Source organism: Chenopodium album, chromosome 9 (genome assembly GCF_948465745.1).
Source record: "Chenopodium album chromosome 9, dcCheAlbu1.1, whole genome shotgun sequence".
NCBI lineage: Eukaryota > Viridiplantae > Streptophyta > Magnoliopsida > Caryophyllales > Amaranthaceae > Chenopodium > Chenopodium album.
The window spans coordinates 40,315,482-40,338,987 of NC_137842.1; the positions used below are offsets into that span (position 1 = coordinate 40,315,482).

Below are 23,506 nucleotides of genomic sequence, written 5' to 3' on the forward strand. Positions count from 1 at the left end.
TATTTGGTTCAAGACCTTATGGAGTTGACGATCTCTTAGATCGTTAAGGGGTGTGACCTTCACCCTGTGAACGGTTTACAAGTTCCTAAAACTTGTTGGCGACTCTTTTGCTCTATCTTCTTCCCTTTTGGACGCCACCGTACTTAAGTGTATGATCACAGTGGGGTTCAAGCAAGGGGATTAACGCTTGAAATTTATTCCCCACACCTTTGGACGCCACCGTACTTAAGTGTATGATCACAGTGGGGTTCAAGCTAGGGGTAACGCTTGAAATATTCCCTACAATATGATATATGAGTTATTTTATATTTTGAAGAATTTTGAAGTTAAACTCTCTTTAAAGGATTTTTGTTGATTTTGGTCTTAGAAATAAAGCCCTGCAGTACTTTAAATTAGGGTTGATGATCCCTAAATGTGTTTAAATGATTTTTAAGAAGTATGTTTATAAATTTTATATATTTTTGTGAGTGTAAGACAACCATTGGGCTGCGGAATTCAATGGTTGGAACATGCCAATATCTTGGGCTGCGGAATTTGAGATGTAATTTTCTAGGTTAATTGTTATCGTCCGGAACTACTCGGGCAGCGGAATTTGAGTAGGAAAACTGGGAGTTTGACCATTCTCAGACCCAGGCGGCTGCGGAATCGTCTGTAGGTTCGCCCTGACAAACCTTTGATGGTGGGCTGCGGATTTCACCGGCGTTCATATTTTATTTGCTTGCCTCACTATAAATCTTATTTTCAAAAAGGTTAAAATTTATTTATTTGAAAGATACTATTGATTTTGGGAAGGAAACTTTATAAGTGTTAATAATTATTGTTTATATGAGTTACCATTTGTTTTGAGTTGCTATATTTATTCCGAATTCTTGCACTAGTAGAAAAATACAAATGCGCACCGAGTTATTGGCACCGGTTCTTAAAAACCGGTGGGAAAAAATTAGGCAGAATTCAGCATAATAGAAATGGCACCGGTTCAAACTAAACTGGTGCCAAATTAATAAAATGGCGCCGGTTAGAACCGGTGGGAATTTACTGTTAAAAAAAACTCTCTTTCCCCTCTTCTTTCTTTCTCTTTCCTTCTGATCGTTCTCTCTCTCTCCGCTCTCTCTCTCTCTCCTCTTTCTCTCTCCTAAAATGGATCTTTCTCGTATCTCTCAGCTCCGTCGTACCGCCGTCCATTCCACCTCGCCGCGGCGCCATCTCTCTCTCCTTTCTCCTAAACTGGATCGTTCTTTCTTTCGCTCTCCTTTTCTCTCTTTCATTTCACCATACACGGCGACGCTTTTTCTTCACCGGCGGCGGCGATGGTAACGGGTCTATCTCTTCTCCAGTCCTCTGCTTCAGATCTTGGTTTTGGGTATGTATATACTTTCCTTTTTTTATTGTTAATTTGATTTATTTTTCAATTTCTAGGGTTTTTGTTGTTTGTAAATGTTAGATTAATTTTTTTAGTGATGGAAATTTGGTTGCATGGATGTAAAGGTTTTCATATTGTATTGTGTAAAATATTGGATGGAAATTTGTAATTTGATCTATGTTTAGTTGATGAATTTTAATGGTTTGGATACTTGATTTGGAATTACTCAGTAATTTTTTTAATTTTCAATATGACTTTGATTGTTTTTAATTAATGTTAAGTGTATGGTAGTGGGTTGAATTTGAAAATTCAGTATGATTTATGCTTTTGGTTCAAGGATCCTTAATTTTGATTTTCAGGTAATTGTGAAATAACGATATGATGAATTGATGATTCATGATTGTTTGGATGCTTGTTATTGGTCGAATGGTGCTATTTTTGGTAATAATTTGTTTAATATTTGTTTTTGTTAGATTTAGAGTTAAGGGTTTTGGTTAAATGTGTTTGATTATCGACATATGTTAGATAGATTAATATCGGTATACTAGCTAAGATTTATAGCTTTGAATTTTAATGTTTTTATTTTCTTAAAGTTGATGTCGTACTCAACATGCAGTTGAATTTGGGATGTCCATGGAGCTAATTTTGTCAAGTTGACCAAGAGACTCTTCGATCTCATCCTTGTATCCCTTTTTCTCTTTACTCTCAGTCTAGTGATTTGCCAAATTCTCGTATTCAACCTAATCGTCATTGGTTTGGTACCTTTTTTCTCGATCACGAAATTGCTGTTATTTTTTTATGCAAATTTGATATAATTTCAATAATTATTGAATTATCAAGTTTGGGGAATTGGAAGAATTCAACGAAGTATTTGATTGAACGTTAATTTGTCAAATTGCATAGATGATGATTGAATTGGTTGATAGTAGTTTTGGGGTTTAAAATCAGATTACACAACTCAGTTTTATTGCAATTGATCTAGGGCTTTGTTAATTTGTTTCAATAATTGTAATTGATTTAGGATTTTGTTAATTTTAGCTTTTGGAATTGCGAATATACGGAATATTTGAATCATGGGTACACGGAGTATTTGACTTGTAAGTTTACAGAGTATTTGATACTTGAATCTTGAATTTCAGTAGTTTGATCTGTGAATGTATTGTGAATATTGTATTAGTTGTCATTTAATTTGATTTTTTAGGTATATATTTGTTTGGGTATATTTTGATTGATTTCTTGATTGTGGTATGGGTATATTTTGATTAGTTTTGGGTTTCTTTTGATTGAATAAGCTTGAACCTGCTGTCGTGCTTCCATGCAGTGCACCCCTGCTGCTGCTACTTTTGCTCTGATGTAGCTGCTGCTTTTGCTCAGCCAAGATTACGGGCAGGTGTGGCTTTAAGCCTATGTTTGGGAGTATTCTTGCTGAAGCCATTGGCAAGATTGGGGCTGATGGTGTTATCTCTATTGAGTCACTCTTAACCTCTAAAACTTACATAATTGTTGAAAAGGGATGAACAATTGAAATGATTGGGCGTTTGATTGAATTAGTTGGGGTATTTTCTTTCTAAATTTTTAATTGTGGTGGTTTCTTTCTAAATTTTTAATTTATGTCTGGAATGAAAGTGATTAGTGAAATTTGGTGGATATCCAAATTCTAGACAAAATTACGCGTTGAATTGGCGTTGTTCATGTTTATGTAATGCTAAATTGAGCTGTTTTTTTTTTTTTGTGGCAGTGGCTTAAGTTGCAAGAAAATATTTCTTTTTGTTTTTTCTTGCTCTTGTATAGCATTGGGTTGCAAGAAAATTGAGCTGATTTGTATGCTGGATGATTGCTTTATTATATAGCATTGGGTTGGATACTGTAACTCTTTAAGAATAGTTGTGAACTCGACTTTATAACTAGGAGTGTTAGAGGGTAGCTATCTACATAGATTAGCGTATAGTTCTGGCATCTAAATCAGACTCTATATGCTAAATCAGACTCTCTGAAGTAGCTGTTTCAGCAGGTGAATGCCTCTTTTTTTAGATTCTTTTTTTTTTTTTTTTTTTGGAAAATAAGAGAAATTTTATTACCAAAAGGAAAAGTTACAACTTACAAAAGCTAAGTTATAACAAACACCAAACCCCACAAGACCAAACAAACAAGCCAACCAAACACCAAATAGTTCAAGCTCTATCTCCTGCTACCTTCTAGGAAGGGTACAGGAGAAAGAGACAAGAACACCCTGAGCACAAGCTTCCAGCCACCTTCTAGGAAGGGTTCTGGAAACAAGGCCCAAGAACACAGAGACAAGCACAGAGCAACAACAAAAAACACCACCCCTGTAAACTTTAAAAAGCAAACCTCCTCCTAGACTCAGTTGACAAAAGAGGGTACAACACCAATCTAGGGACAGCAACAAAACAAAAAACCAGAAATCAATACAGACAGCACATTGCAACACAGACAGAAGTAGCATAAAGCAGCAGCACAGACTTGCAGCATAGACAGCTACAGCACAGTGCAGCAACTCCAACAACAGCAGCAACACCTGCTGTCGGAACAGCAACAGAAAGAAAAGGTAAGATAGTAATTCAGAAAGAACATTCCCTATATGTAATTCATTAACAGAAAGAAAAGGTAAGATAGTATTGTTTGTTATTGCTGATTTAAGATTCTTTTCTGCTGTTTTTATTTTGCAGCTAGGAACACTCTAATCTTGAGTCTGTTAGATAAAAAACGTAGCAAAGTACATCCTATAATCATATTATGTGCCAAGGGTGAACAAGTGCAGCTATGAGCGCAGCATTGCAAGATAATCAACTTCATCACATTGAAGGTAATTTGAGCTCGTTCCAGACTCATGTAGTTTTACTTGATATCAGCAATTAGATCAAGGCCTGTCATGTACTCTTATTCAGAAACTTGTTTTGTTTATTATTATTATTATTATTATTATTATTATTATTATTATTATTATTATTATTATTATTATTATTATTATTATTATTATTATTATTATTATTATTATTATTATTATTATTATTATTATTATTATTATTATTATTATTATTATTATTATTATTATTATTATTATTATTATTATTACTATTATTATTATTACTATTATTATTATTATTACTATTATTATTATTACTATTATTACTATTATTATTATTACTATTATTACTTTTATTATTATTATTATTATTATTATTATTATTATTATTATTATTATTATTATTATTATTATATTTCAAAAACAAAAGTCATACAACCTACAATAAGTTAGTGGGAAGCCGAGATACAATCTAGGCCCCCACTCCCCTAGCTATAGAAAAGCCTACCCTAGTGAATATATGAGCTGCAGCACGAGCCCCAATATCTTGCGTCATTGAGAACCTTTGAATCCGCTTCAGCAACTTAACAGCCTCCTTCTCTAAATCCCAAAGCGTAGAAAAGGAGAAGGGAATGAAACCATATCACTATTATTATTACTATTATTATTATTATTTGATTTTTGTGTGTTTATCAAAAGAGCATTGTCTCCTTGTGATGTATTTATTGATGGATTTGTTGTAGTTTTCTATCAGAAAGAAGAATGGTGATGTTGGAGCATGATGAATTAAATCAAGCAGGAGAGAAGTTAAGAGGGCCAAGGGAAGTAAGTTCCAGCACAGGTTGTTCAAAGTAGGAAGAATTGGAGGATGTGTTAAGAAAGGCTAATCTGAAGTTGATCTGAACTGAAGGAAAGAGGGCAGGAGGCTACTGCTGCAGAATCTGCATTGCTGTATAAGCAAAGATAAAATGGATAAAGTGAGGTGTGAATTGGCATAGAAGAGTGAAATTGCATAGAATTTACATTGTTGTCCTTTTATTTTTTAGATGAAAAGTGTAAATTTTTCCTAGTTATTAATGAAAATGTTTTAGTTTATATATATATGTTGTTTCCTGACCATTTTAGAGGAAAACAAAGCAAAAAAATTAAGGGTATTTTTGGCACCAGTTCTGAACCAAACCGGTGCCAATAACTGTGTTATTGCCATATATGTTGTTTGCTGACCATTTTAGAGGAAAAAAAAGCAAAAAAATTTTTTTTTAATTTTTTAAGGGTATTTTTGGCATCGGTTCAACCAAACCGGTGCTAATAACTGTGTTATTGCCACCGGTTCAGAACCGGTGGCAAAAACCCTCACTTATTGGCATCCCTCACATGACCACCGGTTTAAAACCGGTGCTATAGAGGGGTTTTGAACCGGTGCCCTTTTATATTTTTCTACTAGTGTTGTGGTAATATTTTTATGTTGGTCTATTCACATGCTTGATCTGTATTATAATCATGATTCCATGTTTTATTTTTCCCTTGAGGTTAAGTGGTAAATATTATTTGAGCTGTTGTTCCCACATGTTCTAAAGTTTTATGCTAGTGTCTAAGCTTTTCTGTACTTAGCTTTGTATTTCTACAAGTACTGGGAGAACTGCTAGTTACTCCCCACTGATTGTGGAACCTTAATGTTATTTGCAGGTGAAGAGTAGTTCCTGTTGAGTCTGGGCTGAGAGCAGAGTGTTTACTTTATTTCTTAGCAGTTTTATAGACTTGCTTTTGTTATCTTTGTACCTTCTCTTTTGGGATTATCATATTTGAGGTTGTTTTCCCTCATTGGAAGTGTTTATTGTTCATTTGGGATTTCTTTCACTTTACTTTTTTTGTCTCGTATTTTTTAATCATTGTCTTTTTTTTTTTTGGTAACCTTAGAGTGACATTTCCTTCTCGACGTTATTTCCGCTAACGTCTTGCCTTATGTTTTAGACGGGGTGTTACAGGTACTCTCCTTAAATGCCCTTGGCCACTTAAAAGCCTAGGACTTTACACTTGTTAGGGTGTAGTACAATTTGAATTCCTGACTGTTTGGGGGACCTTGAATAAGAATTGATTCTATCATTATGCTTTTTTGTAAGAAACAAGTAGGAGTCGCTAATGAGTTTTAGGAAAAACTCATAAACCTTGTTCATGCCTTTCTTCCATGTGGAGTTCATGGAATAATTAGCACGAATCATAAGTTTACCCATGCCCAAATTAGTTTATAAATCAGAAATGAGTTCGGGAGCGAGGGTACTAAATGACGTTCCTTTTAGAGGGGAATCGTTATCCTAGCCTTAGTGCAGCCTCTACTAGCTCTTCCTTTTTTACAATTTCATCACCAAACAATATATGCAACGCGATACCTAAAAATATGTTAGTTGATTTTATTTACAAGCATTAATCACGTAGGAATTACATCGTAATGTCGTTATTCTTATTTAATCAAATTTGTGAAAAGAACAAGAAAATAAACAATATTCGCCTTGGCTTAAGTGATCAACCAACAATTATTTAATTCAATTCTAATCTTTATTTAACGCAAGAAACTATGTGGAATTGATTAAATAATTATTTTAAAGGTGATCAAACAACACTAATTAATTAATTAAGGTTCTTTTAAACAAGAAAATAAATGTGATTTAACAAAGTGCTTAGGAATTTACCTCTTCTCCTTGCTAGATCTCCGTTTAGAACACTTATGGACTCCTTCTTGTTGGGGAATCTCCACCGTAGTAACAAAGTGTAACACCCTAGAAATTCCTTTCCTTTAAATACACACTTTACTCTTTTTAAAATACGTTTTAGGAATATCTAAGACATTACCGCCACCGTGAAAACGGCTAAGGCAACTATCAAAGATACACAGCGGAAGACTTGAAAACCAAAACTATTTAAATAACACAATTTAAAAACCAAACCAACGAAAGTAAAGTTGAAAATCAACAAAACCAAAGTCAAATAAAATCCACTACAACTTGGAACCATTTAAGGCCCTTATTCAAAACCGAAACAACCAAACTTTTGTGTTAGTCCATAAAGTAATATAATAAAATATTCAATGCATAAAACACATCATATCCTAATGGAAGCTAGCATGATTCTCTCTTCACTCATGCCCCGTCATGAACATGCTTCAATACCTGAAAAGTGTATCTCTACTTGCCCCCACTACTCTCCATTAAAATGGATCATCGTAGGGCCAAGATAAAGACATGGCCAGACACAAACAACACACACAATCAGCAAAGCTGAGTACATAAGCGTAATTAAACACACTAACATGCATTCTCCTATCATCACACACACTTACCTCATTGCACCTGTTTACAAGCACACACAACAATCAACAAGACACTTTAACTAGACACTAAATAATTCATTTAGCGTTGATTACGCATCGAACGGGTTTCCAACTATACCTCCCCCAATAAATTGTGGTTAACTGACACAGGAGCTAACCGTGCCAGCAACAAACCTGTGCCACACATAGGTGGCGGAATTCCAGCGCATAATAATAATAATAAAAAGGAATATACAGCGTCCTGTACTCCGTTAGAAGTTATGATCAAATATAAAGTCACATAACTCCCCCCATATGTTCATACTCAAGGTATATACGTTCCAAGAGTTTTGGTGCGTAATCTCTTTCACTTTACGTTATTTACATATTATTAGACTTGGTGATGACCCTCAAAGCATAACAATTCAATCATCAATAATAATTCAATCACTCAAACATACCAATTTAATTCTTGAATATTTAGTGACCACATAATATTTAATGTTGAACCCTTTTTAATTCTACCTCAGTGTCAAAGACAACTTAAACGCATAAAGCGCCAAAAATCCTATCCCTCGGTGTTAAAAACACCTTAAGTGCACAAAGGCACCAACATACAATTTATTCCTTGTGTACATAGACACTTATATAGCTCCTTTCTCATACTTAAAGCATCAATAAAAATTATATGGACCATAATAAAATTTCTTTTCAATATTCCAAACATAATTAAACAATTAGTTTAATTAAACATGCTCTCTATCATGCCATAAATAAATATGTAGTCCATATAATCATGCCAAAATATAATTTTCCAATCCATAAACCATCACAAATAATTCATGCTTCACAATTCAATCACCAACACCAATAATTCACAACTCAATACATAAACCTTAGCATGATACTACTTGTAATTGATTGAAATTAAACCTAGCATGATTCTACATCATCAAAATATGCTAAGTACGCGAACGTACCTTGAGTACGTTATTAAAACTGCCACAACTAGTAGAAATCGCTTACTTCAAAGTCTCCTACGCATTAAATCCATAATAGAGTATTAATATTCACTCTAAACAAATTTCCAGCAATATATATTATTTTAAAACCCTTCATAAATTAATTAGAATAAGCTGAAATTATATTTAAAACACCCTAAATTAAGTCCCAATTAGTGGGTAATTAAAATTTCTTCAAGAAACCCAATATTAAGTGTTCTACATAAAATTTCAGCACTTTATTATACTTAAAACTTGCTGTAATTTGGTTTTAAAACACTTAAAACAAAGGCCTACCCTATTATACATCATAATCTTTCAATAAATCATGAAACAAGAACCTAGGGTTTCAAAAATTGGGGCTTTTTAATTAAAAACCAAATCTGAAAATTAATTCATACAATTACAATTATCAAACATCAAAATTAAATCCCAAAACTCATAAATTATAATTAGATCTAAGCATAGGTTAAATTAAAATAAGAAAGCTAAGTTTTTTTTTTTATAAATATATAGTTCGAAAAAGAAAGGGGGAAAAAGAGGAGGAAGAACGGCAGCCACCACCGGCTGCCTGCTGCTGGCGGCTTGCGCTGCTGGCAGCGGTGGTGAGGGAGAAGGGCAGCCGAAAAAAAAATAAGGGGAAGGGGAAAAAGAAAAAGAAAGAAAAATAAGGAGGAGAGAGAGAAGTTTACCTTGGGTTTTCTCCACTCTGGGCAAAGTTTGATTTGCCTCATAAGTGGGATATTTATACCCCTTCTCTACTAACCCTCTTCCCTAAACTTTCCTCTTTTAGGTTTTCCTAATTCCTTCCCTAATAAAACTTGTTGAAAATTAAACTTTCCTAAAATAAAACCCCAACTTTTAAATAAAATAATTAAATAAACTTTCCTTTAATAATAATATTAATTAAAATAATTACAACTATTTAAATACTTTATAAAATACATACTTTAAATAAAATACGTATAAAAATACGGGGTATTACACAAAGTATCAAAAGGGTGAGTGTTTAGGTCAAGAGGGGCTAGGTTGCACAAGTTCACAAGTATTTCTCCAGAGTTTTAGGTTAATTTCTGTCTCTTTAAGCCTCGGTCTAAGCTCTTATTTATAGATCCCAGCGCAAGTGATTGGGTTGCGCTACTATGGGAAGCGCAACTAATTGTCTTGTGCGCGGCTTTATGGTAAAATTCGATTTTATATTTTTCGTATAATTCTAAATCTTTCGCAGCGCAACTCTGGGGGTTGCGTTGGGTGTCGCGCGCAACTGAATTAGTTGCGCGCGGCAGCCCAGCGCGCCTCTTTAAGATGCGCGCGGCTTTTTCTGCGGCAACACTAAGATTTAACCTAGGCGCTCCTAAATCCGTCATTATTAGGTTTTAAGCACGGGCTTAAGCCTAATTATGATCGGGTTTAGTTACTTGGACCTTTGTTTTGGCTTTTTCTTAAATTTGGGCTAGTATTTTGTGTTTTGTGGCTTAACCAGTTTTCCATAAGTATTCTTCACTTCGATCCAACACAAAGATGGTTTTATTTATCGTCATTGCACTTTCTGTTGGGATAGGAGGCCAAAAGTAGATGTCTACACCCACCAATGTGATTTTCACCTTGAACCTCGCGCCAGCGACACCTACGCATGTGACACTGCAACCCCGACCCTTCATTGTCGAAACCTCTTTCCTTCCCTTGAACCATCCTTCCTCTAATCCTAAAAACCCCTTTTCTCCCTCAAAAAACCTTCCTCTCCCCACCGCTGTGTCCAAACCTATCCCCACGCCGCCGAACCAAAATTGCCCTTCCCCTTCCCCTACCCCTTTCCATCTCCACCCTCTAAACCCCAATCAAAATCTAGGGTTTTGATTTAGGGGTATTAGGGTTTGGGGTGATGATATAGTTTTCGGCTAAGGTGGGCAGCGACGACGTAGGGAATGGGTCTAAACTATCAACGAAGGGGTTTTAGGGTGGTGGTTTGGTTTCGGCTAAGCTAGAAAGGCGGGGTACGGTGGTTCAAGAGAAAAGGCATCGACGTGGGGCTGGGGGGAGGGGCGGCGTAGATGTGCAAGGGAAAGGGGGTCTAGGCAAGCGGTGGGGAGACTAGGCTTAGTGACGATTATGGAGAGGTGGTCTATCACCGGCGGAAGGAGGCTAACATGTGGCTGGAGGTGGTTTTTTTAAAAGTTTTTTTTATTAATTAGTTGAACAATCTAAAAATATTTTGCGAAAGTTAAGCGTATATGGTGAATAAAAAAAATTACTCAATAAATGGTGAAAAAGCCAAAAATTTAATTACACGAAGTAAAATTATTCTAAAAAAAAAGGAGAATTTGTTAATTACGAACTCAAAAAGGGGTCTTTGTGAATTACTACCTGAAGACACCCAAATGTGTCTCCCCAAATCCAACCCCAGTGATGAATACCTATCACGTTATTTGATTATCGAACGAATTAGAAGTGTGAAAAGTCTAGTGATGAGGATGTTTTTATAAAATATTTCTCTTTCTGTTTTCAAAAATATTTCTTTTCTTACTCTATTCATGAAAAATAGACATCCAATTTGGTTTGGTCAATGATAAGGGTCTAATAATAGTGTAGTTGAATTGGGCTCGAAAAGAGCTTTCCAATGATATATTATAAACCCAATTCAGATGAATAATGAGGAAGTTCTACATTAAATTAAATTAGGCCCAATGATCTAGAGGAGGGCCTATTAATTATTATAACTAAAGTGATTAGGATTGATTTTAATCTTCTAGGAATATCTAGAAGGTTCTTTTTAATTCTTATAAGATTAGGATTGATAATTACATTTTTAAAAGATGTTTTATTTTAAATAAAATATATTATTTGTCAAATATGATTTAAAATCTTCTTAGACGCAAAATTACCTGTTAACCCGTTTAAAAGATGACTCCGCGTACAAAAGCTCGTTGTACTTTTGAATCAGTGCGAGACGACGAGGCTGACAGCTGTCGCATGGCAGCTGTCGCCTGGCAATGCTCTTGTCGTCTGGCGATGACTCCTGCCGTTGGCGACATGAGGTATTTTATTCCGAATATGACTTTCTTTAATCCTGTGATATTTTTTCTATAAATAGGGGTTGTATCTTCCCGTTTTTTATGAATTCACAACCATCATCTCTCTCTCTCTCTAAAGCTAGAAGCTTTCTCTATCTCTATTCTTTTTCTAAATCTCCCCTCTCTCAAAATTCCTCACTCATTAGTTTTAGACACACCTAGCCAAGTTCGAAGTTTCCTTCGCTCTAGACGTGAAAGGTTTGATATTTTTGAGGATTTGGTCCTAAATCTCTATTTAAATTATTTAATTTAACTGTTTGATTTATTATTTTCCTTGAAGTTACTAACGCGTGTATTTTGTTATTAGAAAGAGATACGAGGCATCCAAGTAAGTAATTTAATTATTCTTTTGATATAGAAATCATGCTTTAATTATTTTATTTCCTAGTATCATGTTAGGATGTCTTTATGATTCCTAGTATCATGTATAGGGTAATAACTTTAATTCCTAATATCATGTTAGGGCTAATTTATCTTTATTGTTTAGTGACATGCTAGGGTTTGTTATTAATTTTGTTAGTATCATGCCTAGGATCTTGCTAATATTATTGTGCCTTCATGAGATTGAGAATATTATTAATATTATTATGATTATTATCATGATTATGATTATGATGATGATGATTGTTATTGTTATGTTGCTTGATATTATTATTATTGTTATTGCTTGATCACGCCTTTTATGCATGTTAAAAGGAAATTTGTACTTGTAATCACGCTTAATTATATAATTAATAATCTTGTTTAGGCTAATATGATTATAATTCAAGTGATCGCCAATTATAGTTTTGTTTGTGCATTAATATTCAACCAACATAGATTAAACAGGTTTAGGGTAAACCTATTGATTGCATGTTAGTCAGAAAGCGCACATGAATACGAGAAGAATAAAGTAGAGGCCTATTTTTAGGGCAAGTTTAATCTCTTTTAGGTTGGATTTGTACCTTCATCCCTGAACATCCAGTCATGATATGGTTCCATACCTATTGGAGTTAACGATCTCCTATATCGTTAAGGGGTGTAACTTTCACCTTGTGAACGGTTTACAAGTTCCTAAAACTTGTTGGCGACTCTTTTACTCTAGCTTCCTTCCGTTTGGACGCCACCATGCTTAAGTGTATGATCACAGTGGGGCTCAAGTGTGGGATGCTTGAAATATTCCCTACAGTTTTTTGGCGACTCCGCTGGGGAGGATTTCTATTTAAATTCCTAAAATTTAATTTTGGCAATGATTTAGAATGAGTGGATGAGACTCGAAAAGTTCTAAGTATTTCATGTGCGTAATTTTGATTAACATTATTGGCATAAGCATAAAAAAGGTTTGCATTGGAAAGACCATCCGTAATGCGTCGAAAACATAGGATTTTTACACGTAGGAAATTAGGGAAATATCTTTCACAACTAAAGTCGAAATAACGCTATGAAAAAAACTGGAAAATTCAAGATAGAAAGCTGCCGACGCATGTAGGAATTAACGCTGAGAAAACAGCGTCAGTGCCGAGAGATGGCTCTGTTGCCTGGCTACAGTAATTTTTGTCTGGCGACAGTGGCATCGTCTAGCAATAGACGCTATTTTCCCGCGCCGAATTCTTCCAATACAGAGCCAGAAATTAACCTTCTTGTTTCGACTAGCTTTCTAGTACTATTTGCTCTGTTTTACTTTCTGATTGAGTTTTTCCCTTTTTTTTGAAACCCATATGTGTTCTACATATGGCCATAACCCTCTGAGAATTCACGCTCCATCTACCCAATCGAACGCTCCTAGAAACAAAGGGTACATCCGAGTTTGTTGAATTCACCAAACCATGGAAGCAAGTTTAACTTGTGGGGTCCCATCCACTCGCGCCAAGCCTTCTAAAGGTAAGGCTTCCGCGCGGTGCATCCAAACTCATAACCATGGACCCTTTTTTAATAACCCATATCCTGAACTTTAGAGAACTAGATCCATGGTTAGGTTGCAAACTCATTGCATCATGTTGTGACTACTCAATTACTTGTGCATTATTTGCTTATGCATACTTACATGTGATTAAACTAACCGTTTAGTTTTATTTGTAATTATTAATATGCTTAAATAAACTAACCAAGGACTAAAGGACATTGCCTAATTAAGTGATTAATTGATTTGAGCTAATAAATATGTCTAAAATCGAGTCATAGTTCCTTTGAGTCAACCCGGTTTTTTATTCCCGTATAATGCACAAACGTCAACTTGTTTTGGTCATATCCTGAGTTATAGGAAGAGTTACGAGTCATAAAACCTCCGGATCTGTAGATCCGAGTTTTATGTTTCATTTGGAGTTGGTTTCATTCAATTTGGAGTCACAAATAAAAAGTTATGACTAAAATACTACAGCCTGTCCAGTTTAGTGCACATACGTGAAGTCTTAACTTAGTCTTTGCTTGAGTCTAGTCACATGGTCATGACGCGAGTCAAAAATGTCACCTACACTCACTAGTCTTAGCACACACTTTGAGTATATTTCACCATAATGATCATGTCTTAGGTTTATGCACGAGTCGTTCTTTCCGTCATTCGAGTTGGGGGTCCACTTTATTCCTAAATTCTTCTATATATCCCCATCTACGTCATCTTTCCGTTCTATACATGCTTTCTCTATATCACAATCTTCATTCCTCCAACCTCCTTCCATCTATTGCATGTTGAATAGAGTTTAAGTTAAATAATTAACAGTAAATATCCCCAATTTCCCTTTCTACAGCACTTGGTCAAGGAGAGAAGGGTGCTTAATCAAGGACAACACCTTTGTTCAAGTACTACTTTTTAACAAACCAATTAGTTGAAAAAGAAAAGTTAAGAAGATAATGGCAACTCAAGACAAAGTCAATGAACTTAGGAAGGACGTGGCCAACTTAACTAAATTAATGAAGGCTATGGCTCTTCAAATCAATGACCCTGTGAAGCAACAACAAATGGAGCTCATGCAAGAAAGATTTAGCAAACTATCCAATGACTATAGGTTCTAGGGCATTAGCTCACAAGGGTTCTTAGTGGACAAGGAACTTCTTCTGCAGAAGTTCAATGCCAATGACATCCCTAGGTTCAAGCCAACAGACAATCCTTATTTTCACTTAAGGGCTTTTGAAACTATAATGAACATTAAGGGAATTGATAGGAATATCTTTCACTCTTTGTTCCCACTATCTCTAGAAACCGTTTGTCAAAATTGGTTCTTTTCTCTTTATAAAGAGAATACCTCTACTTGGGATGGAATAATAAACGCTTTCATTGATAGATATAAGTGCAACATTCGAGTATAAACGAACCATAGACAACTTGAGATGTTAAAGCAAAAGGAAAACAAAGGGTTCACTTCTTTCTTTAACAAGTGGAGGGAAACTTCCGCTAATATGGTCGAGGTCCCTACTGAAAAGGAGTCTATAAGGATGTTCATCAAGAACCTTCGAGACAAGTATTCAAAGCATTTGAAATATCAACACAACTTGAATACTTTCAAAGTCGTCTATGACATAGGTATTGAAACCGAAGATGACCTTGCAAACCAAAAAGCTACTAATAATAGAAAAAACAGTGGCTGGAAAGGAAAGAAGAACGCGAAAACTCCCACTCTAGTAACAATGTTAGTACCTTTGATCTCAATGAAGTCTTAGCCATGGATAATCAAGGGTCTAAAAAGAAACTAAGGAAAGAGTTCACTCCTATTGGCAAATGTTATGACACAACATTTGATTGCCTTCATGCTAAAGGTCTCATAACTCTTATTGGACCATTAGAAGATCCACCAGTTAAAAGGAGGACGGCTAGCTGGAATCTCAATGCACACTGCAAATACCATCAAGGTAGGGGTCATACTACTAAGAGTTGTTGGAAGCTAAGGGATGCCATCTAATATTTTATTGATAATAACAAGCTTCCCATACCTCCAGTTAGCAAGAAGATCGAATGACACTAAGAGCGTAAGACACGAGGCGAGATTCAACGACAAGATTTTGTGACCTCGTTTTCTATTTCTTTTATTTATCCTTTCCCCAATAAGTCTAGCGTAAGCAAATTTTATTTTCCTTAGATCTCATTTTGTAGGTTTTTTTTTCTTTGTACCTTTTAATAAAATGAGCATTTCTTTTTTTGCATATAGTTATCGCATTGCATTGGAAAAAAAAAAAGAAAAAGAAAAAAAATCCATGTCGAACTAAGCACAAGGTATACTAATGATTTGAGGCACCCCTTGTAGTCACATTATATCACCTTTCACCCTTCAAATATGCAATCCTTTCTTGATAAACCACTTTGAGCCTCGTCCAACGATAGACCTTTCTTTCTTCGACCCACATCTACCTAACCTTGGGATAGGATGGTGTGCAATCTATGCAATTTTTAAAGAACAAAAGCTTGAGTGATTAAAAATTGCAAAAATAGAAATAATAAAAAGTGTACAAAAGGGTGAGTGTTCCAATGTCTTTTATATGAATATATCTTTGATATGAACACGTCTCATATTGCGTCTCTTATCGAGTGCTAGGTACCGTGCCTGAGAAACATGAATGCCAAGTGAGTGATAGACCGCATGATCGGGATTGCCCTCACTTATCAAAAAATGCAAATGCAAAAGAAAAAAAAAAAAGAGAAAAAAATAAACAAAAGAAAGAGAGTTAAAAAGTGAAGAAACCTCAAGCATACAAATACTAAGATTCAAAAACAAGGTTGCACACCTTGGGGGCTAATCTAGGGTCTTGAGCCTTTATCCCATTCTTCTTCCACTTTTAGCCTAACCACGTTACAATCTTTAAAAAGACCTTTTTGAGGTATACACACTTGTGCGAGGTTCGACTAGAGCTACGTTCGGCCTTATTCCTAACAGATACAGAAACCTCACATTGGGGGGCGGCCGTAATAAAAATACATTCATATTTACCTTCATAATTGATCATATCAAGGGATCTCCTATGCTCATCCCTATCCATTTAGAGCTAGACTTGGGGGCTTGATCCCTACATCATTAGCTTACCTAGCCTAAGAGTCACCATCATTTGACTCTTCTTGAAATAATATCTTTCCATACATTTAGCCTTTGCGGCCTAACTTTAGTATCACTTTCACACACATCATAGATACATGACCAAATAATTCTACCTTTAGGAACCCTTTGTCATGAAATCTTAATACAACGTTGAAGCATGCATACCTTGTCATGTCGAAATCATTTATCGGTGTAATCATCATTGCATCACAAAGTATGAAGTGCTTAGCCTCCGTGCCTAAGTTACCCAAATACTTTCATCATCAAGTCAACAATTCAGATAGCCTAGGATGAATTAATCCTTTCACTATGAGATACAACGTGGACTCATACATTTGACTAAGCTCATTCAACATACCATCCAACACTTCACTTCTTCCTTTTTGTATCTTTCTTTTTCGGGAGAAAGTCGATAGCCTCCACAAAAAATGACAGAAATTTTTTGCTTGCCTTTTTGCATTTTCGAGTCGCATAATCACATTATAATGCACACACGAGTCATGTACGTTGAGTCATGTCACCTCGAATTGAGTCTAACACATGTGTCAAAACACATTAAGTGACACAAGAGTCACACACGTGTTAAAACACATTTACTCTACCTCAAGCCAATCAATCACCTTAGGTCAACCCTAAGAAAAACACCAGCAAAGTCTTTTGCAATCTTTTTATTTTTACAGGATACAACCATTCAGCAAAGCTCCTGTTCGCATCCAACCGGACGATCTCAACAAACATTCAAGTATCAAAGCTCTTTTGTTCAGAGACGCATGGACATTCCTATCAAGCTCTTTTGCTCAGAGACGCGTGGATATCCTATTTAAGCTCTTTTGTTCAGAGATGCGTGGACATATCAAAAAGCTCTTTTGCTCAGAGACGCGTGGGCATATCATTCAAAGCTCTTTGTTTAGAGACGCGTGTACATTTGTTTTCAAGCTCTTTTTCTCAGAGATGCATGGGCATCCTATTTAAGCTCTTTTGTTCAGAGACACGTGGACATATCAAAAAGCTCTTTTTCTCAGAGATGCATGGGTATATCATTCAAGTCTCTTTTTTCAAAGACGCATGGGCATTTATTTTCAAGCTCTTTTGCTTAAAGACGCGTGGGCATCCTAATAAGACCCATTACTCAGAGACGCGTGGACATTTCTTCTAAAAGCTCCATTGTTTAGAGACGAGTGAACATCCCTCCAAAAGCTCCATTGTTCAGAGACGAGTGAACATCTCTCTAAAAGCTCCATTGTTCAGAGACGAGTGAACATCCCTCTAAAAGCTCCATTGTTTAGAGACGAGTGAACATTCCTCAAAAAGAAGTTATTTTGTTCAAAGTCGAGTGAATATCAACGGCAACGAAGCACGACCACAACATCAACAATGGCAAGATGGCGTTCCCTAGCTTGTTGAAGAAATAGACCTGCACAAATGGACGGGCCCCCACTAAAAGCCCTGATCCAGCCCTAAATTAAACAGGGCCGGGCCGGACCAATATGTAATATGGGAGGGCTTTCTAAGGGTTATGAAATTATGGGCTTTTAAAGGGTTGGACTTGGTTTTAAAAGGGCTGGAAAAGGGTTACACTTTGAGGGCTTTTTATCCTCTATTCTAACTCTTTCTCATTCTAATTTTCTGATTCTCTCTCCTAACTCTATTTTTCTAACTCTCTGTATTTTATACTCTGTAATATGTATCATTTTCTCTTCACTCAAGTATAAACCCTAAAAAAATCCCCAAATTTCTCCCAAATTATAAAACCTAAAAAAATCCCAAAATTTCTCCCAAATTAGTAGTCTCTCTCCTCCGTTCTCTTGCTTGCTCCGCTGTGCTTCACTGTAGATCGTCCAATAATTTGGTAACTCCACAAATTTTAGCTTTTTTGTTGAGTGTTTATGGAATCTATAATGGTTCCATCGAATTTATGATTATCGTCAACGAATATAATGTTAAATTGCAATTTCAAAAGAAAAAAAAATGTGAAATTGGGATCTAATCGTGATTGCAGGTGAAGTTTGAAAGCTTTGAGGAATTTTAATAAGTTTTCTAAATATCAAGGTTTTTATTAAAGATTAATATATATGATACATAACTACATAACTAACATAATGTCACTTTATAAAAAAAAAAAAAAAAAAAAAGTAACATAATGTCATAATGATAATGATAATGATTAATGAAGACCCTAGTTTGTAATAATTTATAAATGTAATATCCTTTTCCTATTATACTCGGCCCTTTGAAGACCCAATTCAGCTTTGATGACAAAGTTTACATGGATCGGGCTGGGCTGAGTCCACCTAACCTGGCCCGGCCCGGCCCGGCCCATTTCAGATTAACATTGACCCTAGTCCAGCCCGACCCATATAATTAAGGCCCGGTCTAGCCCTGATCCGGCCCGTTGAACAGGTCTAGGAAGAAAGTCGTCACCAACAAATGCAGCAACAAAAATCGGTTACCCCAGAGACGTGTGCTCGACGGTGCAAGATACGCGTTTCTTAAATCTTTTATCTGTTTAACTAACGCTAGTTTGCAGGTATCGGCGTTACAAGAATGATTTAGGATCGCAGAACGTTATGAATCATTCTCCGTCCCTATCGCTACTTTGACTTTTGTTTTCGAAACTTGCGTTTCTCCAAACTCAGTCAAAGTGGGGGCTTGTGTAGACACCCAAATCTGTCTCCCCAAAACTAAACCCAGCTTTCACGTTATTTGATTACCGAACAAAGTGGAAGTGTGAAAAGTCTAGTAATGAGGATGTTTTTCTTAAAATATTTCTCTTTCTGTTTTCAAAAATATTTCTTTTCTTACTCTATTTTTGAAAAAAAGCCATTCCAATTTGGTTTGGTCCATGATAAGGGTCCAATAATAGTGTAGTTGGATTGGGCTCAAAAAGAGCTTTCCAATGATATATTATAAGCCCAATTCCGATGAATAACGAGGAAGTTATGAATTAAATTAATTTAGGCCCAATGATTTTAAATGATGTGGCCCAATGATCTAGAGGAGGGCCTATTAATTATTATTCCTAAAGTGATTAGGATTGATTTTAATTTTCTAGGAATATCTAGAATGTTCTTTTTCATTCTAATAAGATTAGGATTGATAATTATATTTTTAAAAGATGTTTTATTTTGAATAAAATATATTATTTGTCAAATATGATTTAAAATCTGTTTAGACGCGAAATTACATGTTAACCCGTTTAAAAGATGATTCCAAGTACAAAAGCGCGTTGTACTTTTGAATCAGCGCGAGACGACGAGGATGTCGCCTGGTGCTGCTCTTGTCGTCTAGCGCTGACTCCTGTCGTTGGCGACATGAGCTATTTTATTCCGAATATGATTTTTTTTTTATCCCGTGCTCTTTTTTCTATAAATAGGGGTCGTATCTCCCCGTTTTTGATGAATTCACAACCATCATCATCTCTCTCTCTCTCTAAAGCTAGAAGCTTTCTCTCTCTATTCTTTTTCTAAACATCCCCTCCCTCAAAATTCCTCACTCATTAGTTCTAGACACACCTAGCCAAGTTCAAAGTTGTCTTCGCCCTATACGTGAAAGGTATGATATTTCTGATGGTTTGGTCCTAAATCTCTATTTCAATTATTTAATTTAACTGTTTGATTTATTATTTTCCTTGAGTTACTAACGTGTGTATCTTGTTATTAGAGAGAGATACGAGGCATCCAAGTAAGTAATTTTAATTATTATTTTATTTTAAAATCATGCTTTAATTATTTTATCTCCTATCTAGTATCATGTTAGGATGTCTTTATGATTTCTAGTATCATGTTTAGGGTAATAACTTTAATTCCTAATATCATGTTAGTGTCATGTTAGGGCTAATTGATCTTTATTGTTTACTGGCATACTAGGGTTTATAATTAATCTTGTTAGTATCATGCCTAGAATCTTGCTAATATTATTATGCCTTCATGAGATTGAGAATATTAGTAATATTATTATGATTATTATCATGATTATGATTATGATGATGATTGTTATTGTTATGTTGCTTGATATTATTATTGGTATTGCTTGATCACGCCTTTTATGCATGTTAAAAGGGAATTTGTACTTGTAATCACGCTTAATAAGATAATTAATAATCTTGTTTAGGCTAATATGCTTATAATTCAAGTGATTGCCAATAATAGTTTTGTTTGTGCATTAATATTCAACCAACATAGATTAAACAGGTTTAGGGTAAACCTATTAATTGCATGTTAGTCAGCAAGCGCACATGAATACGAAAAGAATAAAGTAAGGCCTATTTTTAGGGCAAGTTCAATCTCTTTTAGGCTGGATTTGTACCTTCAACCCCGAACATCTAGTCATGGTTCCATACCTTTTGGAGTTAACGATCTCCTGGATCGTTAAGGGGTGTAACCTTCACCCTGTGCACGGTTTACAAGATCCTAAAACTTGTTGGCGACTCTTTTGCTCTAGCTTCTTTCTCTTTGGACGCCACCATGCTTAAGTGTATGATTACAGTGGGGCTCAAGTGTGGGATGCTTGAAATATTCCCTACACTACCCCTAAAAAAAAGTTGTTAATTACTATCCCTAAAACATATTAATTCTAGTAACTGATAAGTGACTTTTATGTCACTTTTAGGGGTGTTTATTGAATAGTTTTTCAGCTTAATTTCCAATAATTTTACTCTTTCTATCCTTTATTTCTATTATTTTCTTATTCTCGTCTTTTGTCTTTTATTTGAGTGTTTTGGTAATTTTTAGTGTTTTTGTGTTTAGTATCTTTATTTGATTAGTTTTAGTTTATTTTCTTATTTTTATTTGATTTGATTTTATTATTTATCTTTATTTTTTTTTAGTCTTTAGTTTTATTCATTTGTCGTAATTTTATTTTAGTTTATTTAGTTTCTTTTTATTATTTATTTTCTTTTATTTGTCTCGGTTTCATCCTCGGGTTTGTTTGTGTGTAGGTTCGAGTTCGAGGTCCAAGCCAAATTCCCAAGCCTTTTTCATCCTCCTAGCTGCTATCACCTTAACCATCACCACCCATTTCCTTATCCTTCACCACACCAAAGCACAAAACACTTCCCCTGCTCTACAACTCACAACACCCCTGCTCCCTCAATTCACCAAAACAGAAGCTACACCTCCCTTACCCTTCACGCACTTCATAATAACAGCACCAGCCCACGCAACTGCCTGCTCACGCAAACCACCAGCCAACTCCCAATTCGAGTCACGACCGTCCTGAACCACCATCAACAACCACCCAACAGCAATAACAATAGCAGCAGAGTAGCCCAACGCCACAAACCAACCTCCCCTGCTCCACCACGCACTCCATACCAACACAAACATCTGCTACGCCTCCTATTTCACCACCAAACCACTCGCAACTACCTCCAACCAAACTCACTCCAGCCATCAATTACCACCTACCCAACAACCACAAAATCGCCAACAACCACCTCTAGCCACGGAAACAACCACCAGCAGCCCCTGCTACCTCACGCAGCTCTCAGCGCCACCTGCACCATCGTCAACAGAGTAGCCACCACCAACCTCCAACTTCAGCCACTCATCACCTCACGCACACCACAACGACAACCACCAATTCACAGCTACACCAGCAGCGAATTCCGGCCACCAGTCTCACCATTTGCAAATAATCGCCTCAATTTAGCTCCAATTTGATTGGAGCTTCGCGGCCACGCAGCCCTGTCAGAAGGCGCACAAATGGAGTCCAAATTCAGATTCGAGGCAGTAGCATTTGCACGACCTCTGCGCGATGTCTTCGCGGGCGCGCAAATGTGGGTTCAATCACGAGCTTTTCACGTGATTTTAATGAAAATCGGATGGCCACGATTTGATGCTCGATTATAGTTGATGATGATTGAACGGTGAAGATGATGGTTGATGATGCGGTGATGGTGAAGAAGATCAAAGATTAGAGCAGCCACGAAATGAAGGGGTTTTGTGGGATTTCGTGGGTCTGATGGGATTTTAGGGGGTTTTTGGGTTTTATTTTCCTTTTTATTTTCTTTTTTTATTTTAGTTTTGTTATTTATTTATTTTAGTTAGTTTTCTTTATTTTCTTTTCTTTTCTTTTGTTTCTCTTTTCTTTTTCTTTTATTTAGCTTAGTATAAATACCCATTTTTGGGGTAATTAAAGGAGAATATGTTGCTATTTTCTTAATTAGTTTAGGAGAGCTTCTCTCTCTTAGGGTTGGATTAGATAATTTTAGAGAGAGAAAGTAGATTGTTACTCAAATTTCCTTATGGTATTCAACTTGTTCAAGTTTAATCTTTAATCAAGCAAGACTTCAAGTTTTCATCTTTCATTAATCCTTTCTTTAGTAATCTCTAATCCTTTCCTTTAGTTTTATTTATTTGCTTTATTGTTGCTTATTTTTGTTAATCTTTTTAGTTCATCTAGTTATTATTGTTTTCATTGTTTTTAATCATGTTTTGTTTTGAGTTTCTTGAGTTTATTTCTAGTTTTGATATTCTGTTTAATCCCCCTTCTCTAGGCTAAACTTTTAGCTAGGGGAAGGGGGTGGAAGATATGAGTTGATATTGGATGAATGATGATGGTCGGATTGAACTTATGCCATAAATTGATGAAAGACATGATTTTTAATAGCTTGAAATTATTGTTGCACTCTATTTGATGTTTTCTAGTTTAAATGCATGAAAGTGATTTGAACTAGATTAAGATCATCTCTATTTTAATGATTGCATGAGAATGAGTTATTAAAGTGGAGTTTTTATGGATTGTGCTTCTTTATTCTCTTGATTTGATTGTAACTAATAGGATGTATGAGAATGATCCTTATTAGTGTAGACCTCTTTCATTGATTTGCCTAGACTATTGCATGAGAATGAATTGTTTAGGTAGAATCGTGTGTTCTTTGGCATGTGTTTCATGATAATCACCATTATTCCCCTCTTTCTAATCATATTGGAGACCCCCGTATCCC

The 23,506-nt window shown here is 35.6% G+C and overlaps 1 long non-coding RNA gene across 1 annotated transcript; it reads left to right on the forward strand.

Moving 5' to 3' along the window:
• Nucleotides 1–1,131: 1,131 nt before the first annotated feature.
• On the forward strand, nt 1,132–5,281 carry LOC145559758 (uncharacterized). Its single transcript, XR_014092931.1, has 3 exons — nt 1,132–1,310; nt 4,048–4,184; nt 4,939–5,281. It is a non-coding gene; the product is annotated as an uncharacterized LOC145559758 (long non-coding RNA).
• Nucleotides 5,282–23,506: the final 18,225 nt, after the last annotated feature.